General features: G+C 41.3%; 1 long non-coding RNA gene across 3 annotated transcripts in view; it reads right to left on the bottom strand.

Moving 5' to 3' along the window:
- The window catches only part of LOC132830135 (uncharacterized), a 60,282-nt gene extending 44,103 nt beyond the window's left edge, over positions 1-16,179 (bottom strand). For 2 of the 3 annotated variants that reach the window (XR_009646332.1, XR_009646331.1), the window contains exons 1-3: positions 16,037-16,179; positions 4,650-4,833; positions 2,149-2,282 (exon numbers count right to left, since the gene is read on the bottom strand). This is a non-coding gene — a long non-coding RNA (uncharacterized LOC132830135). The remainder of the gene's footprint in view (positions 1-2,148; positions 2,283-4,649; positions 4,834-16,036) is intronic. The other variant, XR_009646330.1, reaches the window with a different exon arrangement.
- Between the last annotated feature and the right edge of the window lie 485 nt (positions 16,180-16,664).

Raw genomic sequence — 16,664 nt, 5'->3', positions numbered from 1 at the left:
TGGCTGGAGTTAAATTGGAATGTCAATTTTAAAAGAAATGCTGCAAGATTTTGCCTAAAGCTCTTCTACTTATCAAGATGAACAAACAAGAACTGAGAATTTGACAGTTGTTTCACTTTTTTATTATGTACTTGATGTCAAACATTGACATCAATGGTATCTTTTAGAACCTTATGTTGTTGGCTTTGATATTCATGCATTTATCACTCATTGTGCAGCTAGAGCCTATACATCTACAGCAAGTTGTTTTGACTTAGTAGAAATTCAACATTTTCTGTAGTTTCCATGTTTAAAAAAAAGGACATGTCGAATGTTCACAATTTGTGTAATTTAAATGATTTGACTCTGACTCTGAATTTTACTACAATAAGAAAAATTGTGATCTTGAGCCCATTCCCTAGTTTCTTTCCTAATTGTTTGGCCAGTAAAGAAATGCCTTTCCGCATCCTTCCCTATAATCATCAGGAGATCATTGGTTCGGTCCTAGCACTTGTTTTTTCACTCTTAGCCCAGGGGAGTGATTCCAGCTATAGGTTAAGAACAATCAGCTGGTTGAAATCAGGGGGTGAAATCAGTTGGGATTATGCAGTCTTCCCCTTTGGAAAGTTGATGCATTTGGATGGAACGAGCAAATTACTGCAGATGCTGGAATCTGTACTGAAAACAAAAATGCTGGAGATCAAAACAGGACAGGCAGCATCCAGAGAGAATGAGCAAGATGCTGTTTTGAGTCTGCATGACTCTTCATCAGAGCTGAAGGGAAGTGTAGAGTGGGGGAGCTGGAATGTTGGGGGAGAAAGAATATTGATAGTTCAGATTAATTGATTGGAATGCGAGAATGGGAGAACAATAGCGTGTCTAACAACCAGATTGGAAAGAGCTGATAGCTTTTTGAGAAGATTTGTAGCTCCGGTTGATGAACAGATAGTCTCACTGGGGTGGGGAGGAGAGAAGACATGGTGACAGAGAATGTGTCAAGGAGGGGTCAGAATCCAAACACGTGATGTTGGAAATGCACAGCAGGTCAGGCAGCATCCGAGGAGCAGGAGAGTGAACATTTTGAGCATAAGGCCTTCATCAGGAATGTGGAGGGGTGTGGGGCTGAGGTAAATGTGAGGATGGGACTGGGGGGAAGGTAGGTTGGATGGTCATAGGTGGACGCAGATGGGAGGTAATTATGAAAGCTTGGTGGGGAGGTGGAACAGATATGTGGGAAGGAAAATGGATGGGTAGGGCAGCTCAAGAGAGCAGTGCCGAGTTGGACGGCTGAATCCAGGATGAGGTAGAGGGAGGAGATCACCTGGGGTGTGCATTGGGTACTTGCTGAGATCCTTGTGGAGTGAGGAGAGAATGTGACAAGCAAAGCGAAAAGGAAGAGAAGGAATGGGTTCACAATTTGAAAAAGTTGAACTCAATATTAAGCTCAGTGGTTGTAAGGTGCCTAGTTTAAAGATGAAATGTTGCTTCTCCAGTTTTCGCTGGAGCACGCCAAGGAGAAACAAGTGTGGATGGAAGGTTGGGCAGGATGAGATGATAGACTTCTGAGTGGCGACCTCTTCAAGATCAACCAGAAGTTAAGAGTTGTCTTCACTTTTGAAAAGTGGAGTCAAAAACAGATTCAGAAACAGAAATAAAATGCAAAATAATGAATCTTGGCAAACTGAAATCATTAAAAGATGAGGTTTTTTAAAACAAGGGCTGTCATGAGACAGTTTTGAAATGAAAGTTTAAATAATAGATAAATGGTTGCAAATTGTATATAGCTTATGTTTGAACGAATCTATTCTCATGAAAATTACTCAAGTCCTTTTGGGCTGTGGTAGTTTATCTGTGGTGGAAACAAAACCTGGCAAAAGCAGATTTCTGCAGATGCTAGAAACAAGATCTTAATTATGTGACAAAAAGCAACCAAAAAAAAATTCAAGCTGCTGGAAGTCTGAAACATTAAGTAGAGGACTGCAAGCTACACAAGAGTGATGTTGGTTAGGGTTTGAAAGGCAATAGCCCAGCACCCTTAGGGCAGTGTTATAATCTTAGTGTTATAAAAAAGCATTTCATTAGAACGTCAAACTATTACAGATCAATAACACTTCAAAAGAACAAAAGAGGTAAAGAATCTGAGGACCGGGGAACAAGAATGAAGAATACCTGCAAGAGAAGAAACAAAGGTATTTTCCACTTAATTCTCTTCCTTCTCTCCAGGGTGTGCTTTCTCATTTCCACTTCCCTTTGTAAAGGAGTCCACCTGAAATTTATTTCAGGTCTCAGGGAAACATCCACATCTGTAACATGAAGACATCTGTTCTTACCACAAAGGCACGACTAACTTCACAACATGAGCTTATGCTAATTATCTGAATTTGTTCAGAAGGCAGGATGACTCCGTTTCCTGGACAGCACATTTGAAGAAATTTAGCAAGTAAAGAGCAAAATTCACTTCCAATGTAGCCTTTCTTGGTACTATCCCAATAATTTCCAGGGGTCTTTTACAGGCAAGTGGGATAAGGTAAAGATACACTTGCACCTCCTGAACTGTCCAGATCTTCCCATTCCAAACAAACATTCACCATCCGAGCCAATGACAGTGGAGTCCATGCTTCCTGCACATACTTCAAGGGAGCTCAGAATGTGGTTGGAGATTAGTGCCTCAATTACGGGGACTTGTGATGGGGGTTAGTCGTGGAGTAAGTGGGATTAAACTGTTAACTGATCATGGCTAAATGCTAAATACTTATGGTTAAAGGTTAATGGTTGAACTGTGCATAGAAAAATATTGGGGAGATTTTGAATGCGAGTCTCCTTAGTCCAAGAAAACTCCAGGGGTGTGCAAGCTGGGTGGATTAGCCATGGGATATGCAGGGTCACAGGGACAGAGTGGAGGGGTGGGGTTGGTTGGGAGGTTTGGTATGGACTCGATAAGCCAAATAACTTACTTCCACACTGTAGGGTTTCTATGAATAACTCCATGCATAAGTGAAAAGAGCCACATCACAATGATTTCAGATCACATGAAACTATAGCCTATGGCTATAAGGTTGCAGACGCGTGTCCTCTCTCACTGCACCTTTAGCAAATTTTATTAACCTAAATGCATACAACTTCACACATTCTAGATTGGATGGCAGGAACCTGACAGAATGGTAGAAGGTCACCTGGGTGGTCTGAAGTGAATGGCGAAAGGGGTAAGGGTAGGTTTGGTCTGGGAATTATTTGAAGGGCCTCAAGGACCCATCCTGCTCAACAGGCTCAGAAGAAACCCCCTTTCCCTTTAAGCTACTTCTCCTGACCTCTTTTGTAACTATGCCGCCACATGTTTGACATTTCCATGAAGGCTTGGGTTTAGGTTGGATATGGATCCTGATTACATACGTTTAAAAAGGAACAAGGCTAGGCCACTTGGCTCTTCAGGCCAGTTGTGCAATTTAATATGATCAAAGCTGATCTGGTTTAACCTCAATTCTACATTCCTACATATCCCTGATAATCTTTTCCCTGGTCATTAAGAATCTATTTACCTCTGCTTTAAAAATATTTAACAATTCTGTATCCACTTCCTTTCCACGAAGGGAATTCCAAAGACTCTTAAGCCTCTAAGAGGTAAAATGTTTCCTTGTATCCCCTTACTTTTAAACTATGATCCCTAGATTTCCCCACAAGAGAAAACTCCTTTCAACATCCCCTGGTCAACTCCCCTCAGGATCTTGTATGTTTCAATTAAGTCTGTCTGACTCTTCTAAACTCCAGGCCTAATCTGTCCAACCTTTACTCATAATGCTCATTCCAGGTGTTAGTCTGGCAAACCTCTGAACTGCTTCCGACATTAACACCCTTCTGTAAGTACAGTGACCAATACTGTACTCAGTACTCCAGTCTCACAAATACTCTGCTAAACTGAAGCACAAGCTCCCCACTCTTGCATTCAATTCCCTTCTCAATAAAACATCGTATTCTATTAGATTTCCTGATGACTTGCTATACCTGCGTTCTCACTTGTGGTTCATGCACAAGGATACCCAGATCTTAGTGCATCTCAGATGTCTGCAAACCTTCATCATTTATATTAGATTACTTACAGTGTGGAAACAGGCCCTTTGGCCCAACAAGTCCACACAGACCCGCTGAAGCGCAACCCACCCATACCCCTACATTTACCCCTTACCTAACACTACACATCTGACCCCTACATTTACCCCTGACCTGACCCGCACATCTTTGGACTGTGGGAGGAAACCGGAGCACACCCACGCAGACACGGGGAGAACGTGCAAACTCCACACAGTCAGTCGCCTGAGTCGGGAATTGAACCCGAGTCTCGGGCACTGTGAGGCAGCAGTGCTAACCACTGTGCCACCATGCCGCCCTATTGTGCTTCATTTTTTTTTAGGATTGGAATGACAGGTCAAAAGTCACCAATTCCTGATTTTCACAGAAGTTTAAAAATCCACTCTCCATCTCTCATAACATCTCTCCTTCTGTCTTATCCTGCTGAGTGGATGTGAACTGTTCTCATTGTTTCTGATCAAATATTTTGAACAGGTGGGTATTTTGGAGTGAGCCGTGCAACCCCCCTCAGTAATTCTCAGCTTTCACATGAGAAATTCCCATCTGCTTCAGATAAACACCTGATTGAAATTATCTTTAATTTTCACCTGTCAATCAAACTCATGTCTTGGGTATGTAATTTAATGCTTTCACACCGACGCTATCAATCAAACCTTGTGCATGGACTGCGCTGGTAATGTGATGCTGCACAAAGGCTGGTTGATTTAGAGCAGATCTTCTTTACCAGGAGCTGTTTACACTTAGTTCCAGTCAGAAAGGGATAAATTTGATCTGAAATAAAAATGGAGATTGTGAGTCCAGAAACAAATAGAGGAATTGGAAAATAAAAAAAAGATATGTTCAGGAGGTTGGTTTTGTGTTGTGTATTTTTTTGCAATACCTAAAAATAAACTCATAAGGAGACAGGATATAGAACTACCTTGAGGAATTACTGTTATGCAGACATGTCATTGTTAGTTTAAAACAAAGGTTTGCATTTATTTGGTGCTTCTCATGGTCACCAAACATCTTTAGATGCCTTCTGGCCAATGAAGTACTTTAGAAGCGTGGTCATTGGTGTAATGTTGGAAATATGGCAGCCAATTTACACTCAGCAATGTGCAGGAGACCCTCTTCAGGCACTAGCCTGTTGGCCTCAGACCATCAGAGGAAAAAGAGCAATGTTATCTCAGTCAACAGAACATAGCAATAAGCCGCCAGCTTCCACCTTAGCTGCAAATGTCAGGATAAAAACCTAGGTGTAGTGGAAGAGAAAGATACATAAAGACATTTTGAATTCTCTTGGATGGCAAAGGTGTTACTAGACTATGGGTATAGCCCATGTAAATATAACTATGATTGCATTTCAATAATAGATGCCACCTTTTTAATAATGTTCCTAGTTCTGCAATGGGCACACTTATGCAAAAGGTTTGGAGATGCACCAATTTATGATCCACTTTTTACATCACTTTCTCAACAATGGCATCTCTAAATATTGTATCATGTGTCAGATTAAACCTTGAGCATCCTTTGTGAATTTGGGGTTTGATAACAAATCTGCCAACCCTCCAGGTAGTGTTCATCCCCTTCTCATTCTTTCAAGGCTGCCCTTGGCTGGATCTGAGTCTCCTGGGTCCTCCTTAGCTATACTATAGCTGGTCAAAGTGCACAGTTCACTTGTTCCAGCCTCATTTATGTATGAACTGATGGATGAACAAATGGCAGGGATTAATCTGTTCAGCATCTTTTGACAGCTTCTGTTTGTATCTGCTTCAGACTACAGCAAATTCCCTTCATCTCAGACTTCCCTGCGACTCCTGATCTTGCTGGGATCTTAATGTCATAAAATCCTGAGCCATGGTGAAAATGTATTGCCTGGAGCTTTACCACAGAGAGGAGAACACACCTGAGTTGATGTATTATTGCAAGAGTTAACTCATTATAGCTTTAATTGGCCCATAGAGAACTACAGTAACCATTCCCACCTGCAAAGACCCTCCTCTCAAGTTAGCTTCATTATTAGTGAACAACTGTAATCTGAGCTGGAGAAGAGTCAAATGGTATGCATCACTTTCAAAAGAAGACTAATCACCTTTTACCCTTCCCCTGTCACCACTGAACCCCCCTAATCCTTGACCATCCGCATGTTAGGAACACCCTGCCCTCTGACACCTTTGGCCTCCTCTATTAAACTGGACCCCACTATAATACCCATCTGTACACCTGAACTCTGCCTTGAGCCCAAGTCTATCACTATTTCCATATCCACTATAAATCTTAAGCCTTCCCATTTTTGGAGTCAGTTGCTACTTCATTTGGTGATACTGACTTTTAATGAGAATTTGTGAGATGCATATGCATACAAAACTAATTCCCAACATTTGTCATCAGGAAAGTGTGTCTGCCTTTAAAGTTCTGAGAACTTAACTGCACAAGTTTGTCCTACTGTTGTTATAGGAGTGATGCAAATAGATTATTAAGATTTTGTTCCCATCATTTGATTTTTATACCCAAGATTTTCCAAGGACTAATTTCTGTTTTCAGAAAAGTGTAAATACTAACCTAAAATAACTGAAGAAGGTTCTGAGAAAGGGTCACTCAACCCAAAACATTAACTCTGATTTCTTTCCAAAGATGCTGCAGAACCTGCTGAGCTTTTCCAGCAATTTCTGTTTTTGTTTCTGACTTACAGCATCTGCAGTTCTTTCAGTTTTTATCTAAAATACTATGGTGATCACGTGACCACAGATTGAATTTGCATTGTATGATAAGTACACATAGTAGATACTAAAGGTTGTGTGCAAATGTCCACCTTTGAAAGACAATGGAGTCACATTTGAGAATATATAAATGAATTATATTTCATCAGCTGGTACTGAGCAGCAGAGAGGAGAAAAGGAAAAATGAGTTTGAAACAATGGGAGCTGGAAGTCTTTATCTCGTTTTTCCTCATATCAGAAGACAATGTGAATGTACCAGCAAATTAGCGAAGCAAACATCCACCAAGACTACAAACACATCTAAAACTTCGCCACCACTGAGAATCTCAGTTAACAGTTAAATCAATTGTGGTCTCAGGTTCAAAATCCAGCACTTTAAAGGCTCTAAAGACTTTTGAACTGTGCTCACTGCTGTCTCACAACACCATGGACCTAGGTTTGATTCCACTCTCGGGTGACTTTCTGTGTGGAGTTTGCACATTCTCCCCTCTATCTTTGAAAGTTTCTTTCGGGTGCTCCAGTTTCTTCTCACAGTCCAACGTTGTGCAGGTTATGTAGATTGGCTGTACTAAATTGCCCAGGAATGTGCAGGTTTGGTGGATTAGCCATGGGAAGTGCAGGGTTATCGGAATGGGAGGTGGGTCTGGGTGGGATGCTGTTTGGATGGTCAGTGTGGACTCGATAGGCCAAATGGCCCGCTTCCACACTGTTGGGATTCTGTGATTCCTGTCTTCACGAAACCCTCTTTCCATTTTATACGCATTACTGTGTTTGGTGTGTTTTATTATTTTTCTTGAAAGAAATCTCTCTTTCCTTTACAAGTAAATCTTGTAATTGGTCCTTCGTTTTCACTAGAACTCCATTTTAATTGAAGTGAGATAGCTGCATGCTAAACAGGACTGAAAATATATGTTGCAACCAACAAAGAGACTGCCTAAAAACAGGAGAGGCAAATTACTTCATCGTACCTAGCCGTGACCCAGCTAGGAATATGGCTTTTGGCTTCCTGTGCTAGGTTTCCCAGTTATTTTGCCTTCCCACTCCCGGCTGTGGAAGATTCTGCCTCTAATGTTGAAATGTTTTCCCAGTGTTTGCAGAGAATATGAAGGAATAAACATCTTTTAACATTAATCTTAAACAGCCGTGTGTGTGTGCACTACAAACTTTACTTTCAGCCTCAGGTTAACTTTACAAAAGGAGCAAGCTTCTTTTTGCCAAAAAAGGGAATGAACAGCTTAATGTTTTCTTGGAAAAGCTAAGCACTTAAACATCTGGATTTTATCCTTGTCTTGATGTTGGTCATGGATAAACACAGGCTAACTTCTGATTTATGTAAAAAAGCAGTGATGTAATGGATATCCCAATAGACAGCACACACTCTGAACTAGGCTGTGTTTCAACAGAGAGAGCATAAATTGTGCCCAAGGGCATTGGTGCATATGTTCCTTCTTGCTGCTGTACTTTCAATGAATACTAGGATGAAAGATAGTACAGGAATGCTGCACTGATAATCCCAGCAGTTATTTAGTTAGGATCTAACTTGATTCCCTCTATTCTCAGTGGAGGAGTAGCAGGATGTGAAAAATAGCTGCAGGATGACGTGGGGCCTAATGGCTCTCATGCAAAGAGACATGAAGTAAGTTACTGACCTCAGCGTCATGAGTACACATCTGAAGCTGGTTATTTTTTAGGAGGGAGAACTTGTGCACATGAAGGACACAACTTTACGTATTGTTGAGGGAAATTTTTCTCACTTTAACCCAAGGTAAGCACCAAGCATTTCAAAGTAAGTTGTCATGTTCTTTGACATGAAGAGAGAAATATCCCTGTTCTGAAAAGACTGATAAATCTGATGGATTTCATATTCGTGTGAGCTGCACATGGCTGTTGAAAGGCCTATGACAAAGTGCGGAAAGATAGTTAGTCTTTTTATGATTTCTTACATTCATTTGATGCAGGATAGACCAATAGCTGAAAACAATTCCTTCCTATAATCACAACTAACAAAACGGTTTAGGTCTGTAAAGATCATTGATGTATGTTTCCTCTAAGCTATACGATAACACAAAAGATTCCATGCATGCTGCTCACAGGTTGGCTCCTTTAAGTTACAGCACTTGCACAAATAAATCATTCTCTAAACAAAAATGCCTCGCTAAAAAGCAGTTAAGGATATATTACACTTGATCCATCTGGTTCCTTACATTGATTCTAGAACTACTAAGTGTGTTTAAGAAAAGAGCTTTTTGACTTATGTTTGGCTTTTCATTTCTTTTGGGGATCCAAAGCACTTCACAATTAATGTATTATTTTAAAAGTACAGTCACAGTGGTTAGCTGGGCAAACTTTCTACATGGTCAAGTGCCAGAAAAAGGCATTTGAAGTAGCAGAATGTCTGGTCATTTTTCAGTGGGGAGAGGAGGCTATGCATGTGCCAGAGTATAAGAGCTCCCTTACTCTTTTTCAAATAGTACCGTATGATATTTTACAGGTTTCCTGGGAGTGGCATGGGGCAGTATGGTGGTTCAGTGGTTAGCACTGCTGCCTCACAGTGCCAGGGACACAGGTTTGCTCCCACACTTGGGCAATTGTTTGCAAATTCTCCCCATGTCTGCGTGGATTTCCTCCAGATGCCCCAGTTTCCTCTCACAGTCCAAACGGGTGTAACGTAGGTGGATTGACCAAGTTAAATTGCCCACAGTGTCCAGGGACGTGCAGGCGAGATTAGATTTCCTACAGTGTGGAAACAGGCCCTTTGGCCCAACAAGTCCACACTGACCCTCTGAAGAGTAACCCACCCAGACCCATTTCCCTCTGACTAATGCACCTAACACTATGGGCAATTTAACATAGCCAATTCACCTGACCTGCACATCTTTAGAGTGTGGGAGGAAATCAGAGCACCCGGAGGAAACCCACACAGACACGGGGAGAATGTGCAAACTCCAAACAGACACCTGAGACTGGAATTGAACCTGGGTCCCTGGTGCTGTAAGGCAGCAGTGCTAACCATTGAAACACCGTGCCGCCCCTGGGTGGATTAGCCATGGGAAATGCAGGGATACAGGGATAGGATAGGGGGTTTGGCTTGGACAGCTCTTTGGAGGGTCAGTGTAGACTTGATGGGCTGAATGGCCTGCTTTAACACAGTGGGGATTCTATGGTTCTATGAGGTTTCTGAAAAGCATCTGATTGAATGGACTTTCTGTGTGGGACCTGGATGAGAATGCATGGACCTCCTGCCAGTGCTAAAAGGAGGCTTACCTGTAATGGTAGCCACAATGGGTATCCTGTTCAGGAGTGGATTAAAGTGCTATCAGGTGCCCAAGTGCCACATGGATTGCCTTTAGCAGACAGAATCCTGCTAGAGTCTGTGCAAAAGCTTTATCTACCAGCAAATCTAACAGAACCAATTGGGATTGAGTAAGAGCTGCAGGCATTTTTATTTTGTCAGTTTGTCATCTACCGAAACTTCCAAAACATTTCACCCATTGGCCACTTTCTGGTGACTTGATCTTAAGTCATTTTCTAAATTTTGACACAAACGAATATTCATTATTTTGTGGACAAAGTACATCAATTCAGAAGATGGTGAAGTCCTTATAAAACCATTTTACTGAAATGGTTCTGTAAAAATAAACAGGAAAAGTTGCAGAGGAGTCCTGGATGTGGTGGTACTCTTGATTAGCAAAACCATTCAAACTAGGTTCTTGGAGGGAAAAACAATCCAAAATTTGCACTGATATCGACTCAGTGATGGGATATCAACTGTTGTAGAGTTATTTCATTACCCATCTGATGAACAGCTCTCTGAGATAGGACTTCAGCTCTTGTTTTAGAAGGAAGTCACATCTTTAAGCAATTAATGAAGGTCAATGTGTTACATGGATGGGAAGCAGGCTGCTAGGGTTGTGGGTGAGTTCCCCTGACTTTCTCGACGAGAGAATGGAGATGGCAGTGCTCTGTAAAATGCAGCCCATAATTCTGGAATTGTGGGGCAAACAGATCGCGGAAGGCCACCTGGCTCCAATTTGCCAACCCAACTCTCCTTGTCATCATGGATGCTGAGCATTCTGTCTGGATGTATGGCAACTGTACCATTCAAGATTGGAGACGCTTACAGTGAGTGGTGAGTGGCCCAGACAATCACAAAGGCCAACCTCCCATCTATAGAATCCATCTACCGGGTTCGCTGTTAAGGAAAGGCCGCCAGCATTCTCAAAGATCCATCCAACCCTGGGAATGCTTTTCTACAACCTCTACCATCAGAGAGAAGGTACAGAAGCCTGAACATATGCACCAGCTGGTTTCAAAACTGTTTCTACCCTACTGTTGTTAGAATACTGAATGGACTCACAAACTCTGAACATTCGCCTGTATCTGTGTTTTGGTTTTTGCTGCTGTTTACCTATTATTTACTTATCTCTGCTACTTAACACTGTGATCTGCCTGTATTGCTCGCAAGACAAAGCTTTTCACTGTGCCTCAATACACATGACAATAAATTCAATTCAATTCAATTCAAATCTTCCATGAACTCCCTTGTGATTTGCATAGCAGATGGCATTGAATAGTCTCTGCCTGGAAGATTTCCTGCTTCCTCGAGCAGTTGTATCTGCAAGTTGATTAACTGCAGCATGTATGTACAACTTGGATTGAGCAAGCCCGTGTCCAAGCACTTATCCAGCATAGCTTGGTTTTGAACTGGTATGTTTGGGTTAATACATAAAACACAAAATTTTTCACTTAATCAACAGTAATTATTGGAAGTATCTGATTTCTAGAAACATTAGTGAACTACACTGCTGGAACTTTTGTCAAAAATTGAAGTCAACGCAGAACCTTACTGCTAAAGATTCAGGCATTAGTCATTAATGTTAGAGTTGGATAGCTTCAGCGTTAGTGCACTGGGGAGTCTGAACTCAAATCCATGATCTGACAGAGAGTGGAATTTCTCACATCGAAGGTGTTGTGTGATTGGAGGGGAATTTGAAGATGACAATCTTTCAATGATTTTCCCCCTCGTGGGAGGGGCTGGCAGTACCTGTTGAGATCAGTTTGGCGAATGCTGTGAACCACTTATCTACTAAAGCAAATTGCGCATCCCATGATGATGGGGATGAATGCAGCATTCAGTGTCAGCAACCCTAATCGTTCAGGCCACCGGGTCCTGGAGTGATGTCAAATTCCTGACAGACTGTTCCAGCAACACCAATCCATTGTATCACGTTCCTGACATAATCCCCTTGGTAGGGAGAGTCTTCAATGGTTCAGAAGATGGGTCTCTGCTGGCTGTTGTAATCGAGGTATTGATGTGGTTAAACTAATTACATTTCTGGTCAATAGTAATCATAAAGATACTCATTGTGGATATCCAACCAGCATTGACCATAAGACAAAATAAAAGGAGTTAGACCACTCAGCCCATTAAGGCTACTCCACCATTCAATGTGGCTGAAAAGTTTCCAACCTCATTCTCCTGCCTTCTCCCTGTAATCTTTGATCCCTTTACCAATCAAGAACTATATATCTCTGACTGAAAACAAAAGATGCTGGAAATCACAGTGGGTCAGGCAGCATCCGTGGAGAGAGAGCAAGCTAACGTTTCGAGTCTACATGACTCTTCATCTATCGCTGTCTTAAATACACTCGGTGACTTGGTCTCCACAGCCTTCAGCAGCAATGAGAGCTACAGATTAGTAACTCTCTGGCTGAAGAAATTCCTCCTCATTTCTGTTCTAAAGGGTCCCTTCCCTCTAGTCACAGTCCTTTACTAGTGAAAACACTGTCTTCATGTACACTCTATCCAAGCCTCTCAGTATTCTGTATATTTCAATGTGGTTCCCCTCTCATCCTTCTAAACTCTATCAAATACAAACTCTCAGCTGCCCTTCATATGACAAGCTCTTCGTTCCTGGGATCATTCTTGTGAACCTCCTCTTGGACTCCTCCAAAGCCAGACTTAGATACGGGACCCAAAACTGCTTGCCGTATTCCAAATGTGGTCCAACCAGAGCCTTATACATCCTCAGCAGTATATTTCTTCTCACGTATTCTACCATGTCTTGAAACGAAGGATAACACTGCATTTGACTTCCAAACTGCCAACTGAACCTGCATGTTAACCTTAAAGAATCCCCAACTCGGAATCTCAGGTCCCTTTGTGCTTCAGATTTCTGAAATGTAGAAAATAGTCTACACCTCTATTCTTCTTACCAAAGTGGGTAATCTCATATTTTCCCAAATGAATTCCAAATGCCACTTCTTTGCCCATTCCCCTAGCCTGTCCAAGTTCTTCTCCAGCCTGCCCAGTTCCTCAACAGTACCTGTCCCTTCACATATCTTTGTATTATCTACAACCTGAGCAGCAATGCCCTCAGTTCTTTCATCCAAATCATTAATGTATGATGTGAATAGTTGGGTTCCCAACATAGTTCCCTGCCGAACTCCACCAGTTACCGAATGCCATCTTGAAAAAGCCCCCAATATTCCTACTCTCTGCCTTTTGCCAGTCAGCCAATCCTCTATCCTGAAGAAGGGCTTATGCCCGAAACATCGATTCTCCAGCTCCTTGGATGCTGCCTGACCTGCTGCGCTTTTCCAGCAACACATTTTTCAACTCAACTCCTCTATCCTTGCCAGTAGTTTGTCCCTCACACCATGGGCTCTTATCTTATTGAGCAGCTTCCTGTGTGGCACCTTTACAAAGGCCTTCTGGAAATCCAAATACTGTAGATCACGTCACTGGATCTCCTTTGTCTAACTTGTTTGTTACTTTCTTAAAAGAATTTGAACAGATTTGTCAGGCATAACCTCCCCTCAATGAAGCCGTGAGACTCAACCTTATTTTACCATGCGCTTCCAAGTGTCCCTTAATAATGGACTCTTAAAATCTTACCAATGGCTGAGGTCAGGCTAAACAGCCTATAATTTCCCAATTTTTGCCTCCCTCCCTTCCTTCTTAAATAAGCATGTAATATTAGCCATTACACAGTCCCCTGACTATAGGGATTCCTGAAAGATGATCACCAATGCCTCTACAATCTCCTCAGCTGTTGCCTTCAGAACTCCGGGGCATATTCTATTTGGTCCAGGTTATTAATCCACCTTCAGGCTTTTCAACCCATGACCTTCTCCTTAGTAATGACCACTATACTCACTTCTGCCTCCTGACTTTCTTGAAGTTCTGCTAAGCTTACTGGTGTTTTCCAGTGTGAAGGCAGATGCAAAGTACCTATGCTGTTTCACCACCTTTTCTTTGTTCAACATAACTATTTCTCCAGTCTCCTTTACCAGCATCTTGCCTCGGTCTTACTTTCTTTATATATCTTAAAAAGCTCTTACAATCTTCCTTCAAATTACTCTCTAGATTACCCTTACATTTTATCTTCTCCACTCCCCCCCCCCTATTGCTTCTTTGGTCATCCTCTACTGTTTTTTAATGTTTCCTAATCCTCTGGCTTCCCACTAATCTTCACCACATCATATGTGTTTTTTTTTCGCTTTTATGCCATCCCTGACTTCCCTCATCAGCCATGGTTACCTTGTATGTATTGATGTTATTAAAGATCAAAGGAGGTGGTTTCTGATTGGACTTGACCATTATCTGGATTAGTGGTGCTGGAAGAGCACAGCAGTTCAGGCAGCATCCGAGGAGCATTACCTGGCAATGAATAGAACAACTTATTGACTGTCACTTAGCTGTGCAAAACAAATCATTTGATAACGCAACATCTGGTTTTATGCCACCCATGAATAGTAACATTCTAATAAAAAAAGCTTCTGATAATCGTTGCCTTGGTGAGTCAGAATTGCAAAATGGTTAAACCAATTAACTGTTCTGTACCCTGTCTCAAGATGTTCTTGCATATTCAGATATGTTCTTAAAGCATTGCTTTCACCTTCAAAATCACCATTATCCTATTATTGCCCAATCATGGATTTGTGCCAAAAATGTTAGAACTTTGTGCATGAAAGTTAAATGAACCATTTCTACACCACATGCCTGTGGAAAACAGTCACATCAATATGATTAAAATGGCACCAACTCCAGAGAAAGCTGCCAACCTTTGACACATTTTTCCAATTCCTTTTCTCCTTACAAGAATTACAGCATTACATATTTTTGCACCACTTTCAGATTACAAGATTTGCCACACAGGCTGAAATACAAAGTGCTGTGATTGTACTTTTTGTTCCAGATACCCAAAGCTGTCTTTTACACTTCACAAGAGACAGTTTCAAACCAGCATTGAATAAAACTCACGAAAGAGTATTGGAAGAAAGTATGCTGAAAGAAGTGGCATGGCTGTCTTGACGTGCTAGCTCATAAATATCCTCCTGAACAACCAGAACAACAGACATTGTATCTGAAGAGAAGGATGTATTGTTATTAATGTAAATACAATGCCATAGGACTTTGTAAGCATGCCTCAACTTCTGTATCCATACTGCAGCCTTTGCACAACTGTTACTTTTGGTAGCACAGATCTTGAAATAGCAGAAAAAAAGATTTAAAAACATTTTTCTTTGTCTTGAACTAAAGTGGACATTTGCAAGAACACCCATAGAAAGGAGAACAAGTTTTTATATTGTTTGAAAAGAATGTGCTGATTGACCAGCAAGCAGACTCTAATTGATAATGGTGATGCTGTAGAGAATGCATGAATTATATAATGACTGATAAGGGTCCTTGTGGTGCAATGGTAGTGTCCCTACTTCTGGGCCAGGAGGCTGAATTCAATTTTCTCAGAGTGGGGCAATGGTCACAAATTGATGGGAGCTAATGTGAGCCTTCTGAGTATACAAAACTGTCATGATTTGAAGTTAATAAATGCCCTGCTCTTTAAACTTTGACAGATACTAACTATTTTTATTGTGTTACAATAAATGATAAATGAACACGCCTGAGTCCTAAAATCTCACATGATACATTACTTTGCAAAGCATGATACTTTGTGATGGTAGATTTTCACGTTGCCATAAGAGCAAACCGAACCTAGCTTTTTAATTGACAAAATAATTTGACAAGAGGACAATGCCCTTCAAAAGAATTCACTTCCTTGCATAGCTGAAGGATACTGTTCATATTGCTCAATATTTGATGACTAAGTTTTTTTTTATTTGACCCATGACTAGAAGTCTGACTGAGAGGAAGAAGTGAATCATTAAAACAGTGACATTTTTATTGTCCTTAGGACAGCAGATTACAGCAGGAAGCAGAGCAAAGATGGAGCTTGCATTGGAGATTGAGGAAGATATGGCAACTTTACCTGGATTGCAGTTGCCTGGGTTCCTCAAGTCTGTTCTCAACCAGCAGAAGAGAGAACCTAATGAAAGGAAAAAAAAGTACAAAATACAAGCTCCCTGCAAGATTGCTGACTTATTCTGAGAATGGTCTCTCTCCCACTTCCCCTTTTCCTGTAGCAAGAGTAACTGAGAAAACAAACAGAATGTTTTGAAACTTGGTACATGCGCAGCAGCCAAAGTTTCAAGTCATCTTGCATTGCTGTATGCAGATTTATAGTTATTTTGTTACATCTGCAGTGAATTGGCCATATAGGGAATTAAGAAATTTCATATGGTCTGTGTGTGTTCATGAAGATATATTATCAGCAGCCACCCACCCAGCCACTTACTGTGAGAAACCTGACTCTCCACATGTGATTTCATCTTTTAAAAATGTCTGCAAAAGAAAGATATTTTCTTTTCTTCCCCTACTCATTTGCTAACCATTTGTAACTTATTATTTAAGGATTCTCTCATGCTGTGCTTTATTTCTTCTCAGACAAGACTTGCTGAGCAACACTTGCTGTTCTGTTATGCCTTTCACTTCTGATATTTTTTCCCCTCTCTTGTTAATTTGGCTGATCTGGTATACCTCTTGGACCTGAGTAATTT

The sequence above is a fragment of the Hemiscyllium ocellatum genome, chromosome 30 (assembly GCF_020745735.1).
Source record: "Hemiscyllium ocellatum isolate sHemOce1 chromosome 30, sHemOce1.pat.X.cur, whole genome shotgun sequence".
Lineage (NCBI taxonomy): Eukaryota > Metazoa > Chordata > Chondrichthyes > Orectolobiformes > Hemiscylliidae > Hemiscyllium > Hemiscyllium ocellatum.
The sequence above is the reverse complement of the archived record's forward strand: the minus strand, read 5'-3'. Positions and strand labels throughout refer to the sequence as shown.